Source organism: Chinchilla lanigera, unplaced genomic scaffold (assembly GCF_000276665.1).
Source record: "Chinchilla lanigera isolate Chin_1 unplaced genomic scaffold, ChiLan1.0 scaffold00017, whole genome shotgun sequence".
In the NCBI taxonomy this organism is placed as follows: domain Eukaryota; kingdom Metazoa; phylum Chordata; class Mammalia; order Rodentia; family Chinchillidae; genus Chinchilla; species Chinchilla lanigera.
In genome coordinates, this window is record NW_004955418.1 from 28,455,470 (window position 1) to 28,464,053 (window position 8,584).

Here is an 8,584-nt window from a genome sequence, read left to right on the forward strand (position 1 = left end):
AGAGAGAGAGAGAGAGAGAGAAAGGAAATGTTAGTCTCATAACTTAAAAGGGGTGTACAGTCATCAGTGGTAGTTAGATCCAGATACTCAAGGAAGGGCCTCAACTCTCCTTTCCGTAGCTCTGCTGTCTTCTGTTGATTCTCGTCCACTGCCAGGCAGGCTCAGTCCCTGTGCCCACACCGCCCTCCTTCTGCACCGCTGGGCTGCAACAGTCTCACAAAGGGAGAGTCTCTTTTCCAGACATACATCCACGTTCCTAGGGAAGGTTCTGATTGTTTCATTCTGAATCAAACGCCTACCCCCAAACAAACAGCTGCCCCCAGGAAGCTATGGTCATTCACCAAAGCACAGGCAAGAGAATGGTGAATGGATGGTTTTACTGCCAGAAAAAGGGGGAATGGACCATACGCAGATGAGTATGGGAGTTGAAGGCTTGTAAAGAGCAAAGATCTAGAACAATACTTAAAGCTATGCGGATGCTGAACTTTGCTAAGTAACGAGGTTGACAGGCAGAAATACTAAGGATCCAGTGGAGAGAGCTAAAGTTCAGCCAGGATTTTGGCTAAGAAGGTTAGCTACTCAGAGGTAAATGAAAGCGATAATATCACTATGTAACAGTGCTAGGCGTAGTTCTCAGGGACATGCTGCCTCATTTAACCCTCATCTCACCTCCATCAAGGCGCACAAGAGGAGAGAAGAGTGGTTATGGCCTTGCGATGTCAATGGTGGACACACTGTGAGTAGAAGACAATGAAGGACCAAGCCTGGGTGAACGCTAAGACAGAAGAGGCCAGTAGACAGGGAGCGGGGAGAACTGAGGCTCTGAGGATCTCTGTGAAACTGACAGGGATTGAGGGTGAGACAAGGAGAGACTTGGAAAGACAGGAAGCAGTGACCACGGCATAGGCTATCAGAGTTTGAGACCAGAGGGGAGTTTCAGATTCATTCTACCTGGTTTTCGTTCCTGTCTTGTCATGGTCTGAATCTGGAATATGCCCCCAACTCTCACAGGCTCGGTGTGCGGCTTTTGGAGGATGACCAGATCACGGGGTGCTGCACTCCTCCATGGCCTTGTCTGCCAGGACATGAGCAGCTTCTTCTACCCAGGCCTTTCCACTTGCCTTGGCACTGCCTGGCCATGAGCTGAAACTTCTGAAACTGTGCGGGGAAAATAAAACCTCTCTTCCTGTAAATCATGGGTGCTGGGTATTTTGTTCCAGGGATGAGGAAGTGACTAAGACCAAGCTCTAATACCCAAAATTACAACTTCAATATCACCTAGGTCAGGCTCCCTGGTTGAGTTCCAGGTGAGTAATCGTGAAGAAATTTAAGTTTTTCTGAGGCTTCTATTTCTCTGCCTATAAACCAGAGGTGATAAAACGCCTACTTCAGAGGATGTACGGAAATGGAGGGAACTGATGACTATATGGCACCGATATTCTACTATAGATAATGTATATTACACTATGTATATATCTCACTATGCTACACATAGTATCACATGTACATAATTATTGTATCGACAGCGTAATCAGCTCATAGATAATTAAAAGATGCTTTAAAAACAGCATAAGGGCAAGGCTCAAAGTCTCATGCATCATGCGTCCATAGCCTGAGCTCCAGACCCAGCATGGAGGATGTGGCTAATAAGTGGGGGTACATCCCAGGGGTCCGCCCATTTCCACTGCAGGGGTCTTCTGCCTGTGTGTATAGAGAGAAGATGCTTTTGCTCAAATATGCTTCTGATTCTGCCCACACTGAAGCCTGCTTCCCTCCCCGTGATTTTACTCAGCGTTTACTGAGACCCACTCACATTAGCCCTTGATATCAGGTACAAGGTCTGTGCCCCCTCAGAGCTGCACCTACAGGGGAATCAGGCACTGAAGAGATAATTTTACAGATAAATGGAAAATTGTAGCTGTGGTGCTTGGCACCGAGGAGGGGCTATTAGAAGGAGACTGACTAGTCAGGGAGCTCAGAGAAAGTTGCCTGTGGGAATGATGACTGAGCTAAGGATGAGAAGAAATTCACTTGACAAAAGGGGGATGGAAGGGCTTCCCAGGCAAAGGGGACAGAGTATGCAAAGCATAAGGAAAAGCAAATCAGTGAGAGCAGAGATGGTGCAGTGCTGGATAATGCTGCAAAGATGGCGGCCAGCCCATGCAGGACCGGAAGCCCACTCATTTCACCACGGGTCACCACATGGAAATAAAAGACGCTATTTTCCCTGATAAAGCATCCAGTCTTAGCAAACAAAAAGGAAAAAAAGGACTTGTTTCATTTCACTCTCTCTCTCTCAGCTTCCAAATACTGTTAACCCAAGACTTCCGTGAAGAGCAGAATCTCCGTATAACGTGTCGAGAGGCAAGTAGTGCGCAGAAGCAGATAACTGAATGATAGAGAGCGGACATTATTGTCTTCAGATGTGGCAAGTTTACCTTCTGCTGCACACTCAGGTGGAAGAGGAAGCCAAGGCCCTCTACTCTGGGTTTCTCTCCCAGCAATGCAGTGGCCATTTTGCCCTTACTGGTGGTTGGTTGTTTTCCTTCAGTGATTCCAGGTGACTCTCTTAAGTAGGACTCTTATCACACTTGAGATGGGAGCACAAAGTGTGCGTGTGCAGGACAGTCAGCCCTTTCTTCAACTCCATGGCTTCTATCACTAGAAAAGCCCAAAACACCTGGGCTGGTCCAGCAAAAATCAGAGATGGCTTTGTATGATCCAACAGTCTCTGAGCAAAAAAAGAAAAACAAGCTATGCCAGTAAAATGTTCATTCATTGAACCCATGCTGCATAAGATTTAAAGCATACTGTAGAACACTATGGTTCTTGACATACATAATGATGAGGAAATCATGGTCCCAGGCCTGAGAGACACAGCAGATGGTACCAGTGTTCTGCCTGGGAATGGTGCGATAGCCCAGTGTAACTGATTTGTGGGAACATAGAGCAGTCTCGCTCTCCCTGGGATGCAGAGAGAGGGGATTTCACGAGGAAGGAACATTTGGATGTGGCCTTGAAGGACCAAGTGCAGCATTCCCAGAAGAGAGAGAAGGTAGCTGTCTAAGCACAGGGACAACATGTGAGAAGCTGTGCTGGAGAATGCTGGGAAGTCTGTCTGGGGAGATGAGCCAGGCGGGGTAGGCAGACTTTATGGCCTTCATAAAGCAGTTACACAAGCAAATCAATTTCCTAAAACTGAGTTCAGGCTCTGGAGACACTGTGTGGCACTGTAGCTGCTTATTCTCTTAAGAAATTTCCTAATGTACCATCATCAAGAAAAATTCCCCTGCTGGTTGTCCTGGGTGTTTAGAAATGACTAAAACTTCATCCAGATTGGCAATCAACTTCTAGCCTGTTGGTCTCAAACTAGAGCCTGGGGTAGCGTTCATGAAATGACTTTCTAACACAAATTGAGGATGAACTAGGTGGGCAGACCCAACAAATTTACAAAGATTAAGTAACTCGCTCAAAGCAGAGTAGTTGGGAGCAGAGCTGCAATGCCACGTGCTTGGCTTTGAAAGTTTGCTTTGTCACTCATTCTGACCTTGGGAAACTTTCTGGACTTTTCCGTGTCCAAGTTTCCCCATCTGTGAAATGGAAAAGTCATATGTAATCGCTTGGAGTAGTATCATTTTTGGCTGCTACAAATATTAATGACCAGATTGAAATCTCACAGTAACCTGTTGCTGCCACATATTACCAGTATGAAATATGCCCTGTATAGAGGTAACTAGGAAGGAAACTGTCTTGCAAAATGATTACAGTGCTTCCAAAACTAACAGAAATCATTTTAGATGGAAGTTTTTATTTCCCTTTATGATTTGGGATAATGGAAGGGTGACATTGTTCTTAAACTATATGGCAGCCACTCTAAAAATTCAGCATGGGGTTGGGGATTTAGCTCAGTGGCACAGCACCTGCCTGGCAAGTGTGACGTCATGAGTTCGACTCCTGGTACCGGAAAAGAAACGAAAACAAAAATAAAAACAAAATTCAGCATGTATAAAAATCACCTGTGAAACTTGCAGAAAGTTAATTTAGACTCCCGAACACCCACTCCCCATTCTACTCAATTCAGGGCCTTACCTTGGGTCTGAGATGGCTACTGAACTCTACTGTCATGTTGGTCTAAAAAGAGAAAGGAAAAACTTGTTTTCCCCATTAACCATGTAAGTCACAGCCCAAACCCCCAAATCCAAAGCTTCATTCTCTTTCTCGTTCTTTTGGTTCCAACCTAATGCCTGCATCTCCCACATCTAGAATTCTCTGAAACTCAGTGTGTTGCCTTCATCGAGGAGTGGGTAGGAAGCAGGACTGACTTTCCACTTGTAGCTCTTGACAAATAGCTGCGGCCATGAGCTCAGCAAAACCAAGAGTCCGTTACAGCAGCGAGGGAAGGATGTCTCAGAGCCCTCTATTTTTCTTTTTCTAATAAAATTAGCATAAGCACTAAAAAAGAGGAATGAAATAAGCAGCTAAGAAGATTCTGCTCTTTCCCTTTACTCTCCCAAAGAAACCTCTGGGAGTAAATTCTGGGGCAAGTTTTAGGGTTTGTACCTAGAAGTCCCCGTAGAACCTCACGCGCTCATAGGTGGGGATTTGAAAGGTGGCTGGCTTGAGGTGGCTTTATACTCAGTGGTGTATTAAACCCATAGATGAGTTTATAGCTAAATATGTTAAGAGGCAGGGCCAGTTTGGAAGAGACCAGTCACTTGGGAGTGGCCTGGAAGGGTGCGCCTCTCTCCCTAGCTCCTCCTTCCACTCTCTGCTTCCTGCCTATCATGCCCTGAGCAGCTCTCCTCCGCCATGCCCTCCGCCAGGCCACCCTGCCTTGGAGCCAACAGACATGACTAAAACTGAGCCACGCTAAATCTCTCTGCCTTTCAGTTGCAGGTGTTAGGTATTTAGTCCCAGAGACTCAGAAAGTGACTAAAGTAGCAAGGAAGTTCTAACATTTTGCAGAAATGAAAGCATAGGACCCACAGGGCAAAGCCTGCACCTACCGCAGCTCACTCACAAAGCCAGCCTGTGCAGTCCTGAATCAGAGCAGGCCACGCCACACTTCTTCCTCTCAGCTGGGTATGTGCCAGGCCTCTGCTCAGGCCTCCCTGAGCTGGGTCCCCTGACACTGCAAGCTCCCTGGACCCAGTCCCACTTCCTCCAGCTCCCAGGCAGTAGGAAATCTAGAATCTACTCCATCCTGCTTGTTGCTGACAGCTGAAAACTTTTGTCCAGGGAGACAGCCTCCTGCGCAGCCTGTTTTTGCTTTTTCCCAATCTGTTCGACTCAGTTTCCTGCCGGCAGCAGTGTTCTTTTTTCCAGCTTTAGACCAGAGTGCCCTGGGCCTTGGGCCGGGTCTCTGGAGCAACGCCCGGTGCTTGGCCTGCTGCCCGGGAGTTGTTAAGTGTTTGGACAGGGTGTCCGTCCCTTCGGTCGCCTGCCCCACAGTCCTCTCCTTGGAATGGTGGGATGGGAAGTATCCATCCTTGTCACTTTTCCAAGCGTGACCCAAAAGCTGCTGCTCGGCCTTGTGATGGAAATAGGCCCAATGTGGTTAAGAGCCCTGGCTCTAAGGGAGGGCTCTCGGACTTTTATAGGCCTTCAGGGATGCCTTCCGAGTCCTTCAAGGACCATAAAACATTTTAAAGGCCTTCTGAGCCTTGGGCTATGGATTCTTCAGGAACCACAACCTGAGCACGGCCTCAGTTTACAGGCTTATTCCAGAATTTCTCCATCCTGAAGATTCTGCAGCTAAAAATAGCCTTTCAGAGTGGGGAGCAGGAAGAACCTGGCTAATTTTAGCCTTAAGGAGCCTGTAAGTGAGCTGGAGCTAGGATCTGCCTTCTGGGCTCCAGAGGAGTCCCTCGGAAAGGAGCAGGGGGAGGCTGACAGGGGAGAGACCCGAGTGTGTGGCAGGGAGGAAGGACAGACACGCCCATCTCAGAGCAGTGTGTGGAGCCTCAGGTCCATCTGCAAAGTCCCATGCGATCAGAAAACTGTAGGGAGGCAAAGACCCTATTTCACCACGAGGTGGGTGGTCACCACGTGCTACATATCTGAAACTTTAAGTCCGAACAGCTTGAACCTTTCCATATCTAATTTCCGATAGTAATTCTGAGCTGGGCTAGTATTGTTTATGAACAAAACCAAAGCTTCCTCTTCCTTCTAACAAAGCCACTTAGCCTTTGGACATAAATCCATATGGTATTTAACAAATTACTTTCTGTCCAAAATCGTAAGCAAGAAAGCCAGATCTTTTTTTTTTCTAATTCAGGATTCTTTGTTCCCATATATAAACAGAAAGAGATGCCCAGACTGGGTTTTAGAAGACAAGTTTAGCTAGCAGAATACAGCATTAGAAAAAATATGGCTTCACCCTTATGTACAATAAATTTGGAAGGAAAGCACCGGTAGCCTCCACTCCCACCCAGTATTAACTGCTGAAATATAACTGTTGTGATGACTCGGACTTCACTGCAATCAAAAGACAGCGTCAACTTTTAAATTCAGTTAGTCGATAACTTGTTTTTCATGTCTACTCATTACAATAACAAGTCATAGACTAAATCATTATTTAGAGTGGTATTTATCGAATTCCCACATTTGCAATGAGCTGGAGATACTTTCCACATTCCACTTTTAAAAAGTCACTAAAATTTTTCTGGGTCACAAGAGTAAACTTAGGCATCCTACCATGGATAATGATAAGTGAAATTGCAGTCTGTAGTCCTGAGTGTAAATATTAGCTTCACTCCAAAGTGTTTCCAAATAAAATAACTTCAGATTATAAACTTTTCTTTAATACTCCTCATGGACAAAGAAATTTCATAACAACTTTGGGAAAAAATGCCTTCTGTGCAGTGTTAAAATGTTAAAAATATTTTTTAACATTACAATTATTATCAAGGGTTTACTAACCCATTTAAGATTTTAGAATCTTTCCTGTCTAATCTTAGCATACAGTGCTTTTTGGCCAAACATAAGAACTCATTATAAATATAAATACAGGATTTTTTTTCAGCAACAGCAGCAGCACTCTTAAACATGTAAAAACACGTTACAGATTGGAAAACAGCAATCAGTTTCAAGTGCGGTGAGAATTTAATCTCATGTTAAACCTGGCACCAAGTCTGAATAAGTATGTTCACCTAGCAAATAGCACTAGAGATTGGACTGGTTATTAAAAACAAGGACAAAAATAGAACTGGGACACCAGAGTATAGTATAATACACACACTGAGCATAGTGTGTACAGGTATTTAAAATAGAGCTTTCGATGTAGATTTAATAGGCAGAAAAACCCCAGTCAGCCTCATGGAATCTTCCTCTCTGCATCTCTCTGTCTCTCTTTCTCTCTCCTCTCTCTCTCTCTCTCTCTCTCTCTCTCTCTCTCTCTCTCTCTCACACACACACACACACACACACACACACACGCACACACACACACAACTGCTTTCATTTTGACCCAAATTTACTGGCTTGCTTGAAATGAGTTTTTACCTTTCTCATTACACACTCATTTGAAGTAAAACTGTAAAATGTTGAAATTTGGAGCACCAAAAATTATTTATCTTAAGGGAATGGATTCTGCCACCATTTAATTTCACATACTGTTTCTTTTCTTTTGTCATTCATTGGGTGCTAATTTTTGCAAATCTTTTCTAATGCCAACCAGTGATCTGCCTGGGAAACTTGCCTTCACAGGCAGATGTCCAGATCAAAAAATAGCCTGGCCTCTCCTTATGGAAGAAATACACACAAACACACATCACACAAAACAAGGTTGGGTGGTGGAGCCCCTTGATTGACATCCGTTTGTCACTTCCATTGGAAAATTTTTACGGGCAGCTTCCAGTATGCTTAGGCAGATTCGGATGAAGGAAAGCGCTGACTAACGATGCTATTATCTATCTACCAAACACAAATGGAGGCTCGAAAACCCTGAGTGGAGTTGCTCCTGTGAACTGCAAAGACGAGGGGGAGGGGAAGCGAGGGAGCCAGGAAAGAGGTGCCTCGAGAAGGCAAATTAATGAAAAGAAATAGCATTCGGATGTGTAAGCAGATAAAACAGATCTAGTTTGGGGGAAGAGATCTAAGTCTAGTAAACAGGGCCAAGTCTTAGGAAATTATATCCTCTACAATCTTTTTAGCCATAAAATTATTTTAACCATCAATAACTAAGGGTTGTTATTTTAGAACAAAGTCAATACATTTGTTTTCCTGAAACAGACAGGGGCAGTATTGTGCCGTTCATGAACTTCATTAATATTCATTAATTTTTTAAAGCAGTTTGGTTCGCTTTGGCTATTATCTGTACAGATACTTTGCCTTTAAATAAAAATAATTACATGAACTTCATTATTTAAAATGTAATTAGCACAAAATTTGGAACCTACACTTTCATTAGTGGACGTTACTCAGTGGAGAGTGTATATGCTTCAGACGGGTTTATTTTAAATGAATTCTTGGGGTAAAATTCTCATAATCATACTGACTAAAATAAGCTAAATCTAACCAAAATTAAGCTGAAATTACTTTTTAAAAAATGTTTCAAATTAATGTCCATTTTAAACAATACCAT

General features: G+C 44.1%; 1 long non-coding RNA gene across 2 annotated transcripts in view; it reads right to left on the reverse strand.

The window, feature by feature from the left end:
* LOC102012650 overlaps positions 1–5,309 on the reverse strand; it is a 29,197-nt gene extending 23,888 nt beyond the window's left edge. The window contains exons 1-2 of one of the 2 annotated variants that reach the window (XR_260593.2): positions 5,007–5,309; positions 4,090–4,131 (exon numbers count right to left, since the gene is read on the reverse strand). This is a non-coding gene — a long non-coding RNA (uncharacterized LOC102012650). Of the gene's footprint in view, positions 1–951; positions 1,560–4,089; positions 4,132–5,006 lie in introns of those variants that run through there. The other variant, XR_001233482.1, reaches the window with a different exon arrangement.
* Between the last annotated feature and the right edge of the window lie 3,275 nt (positions 5,310–8,584).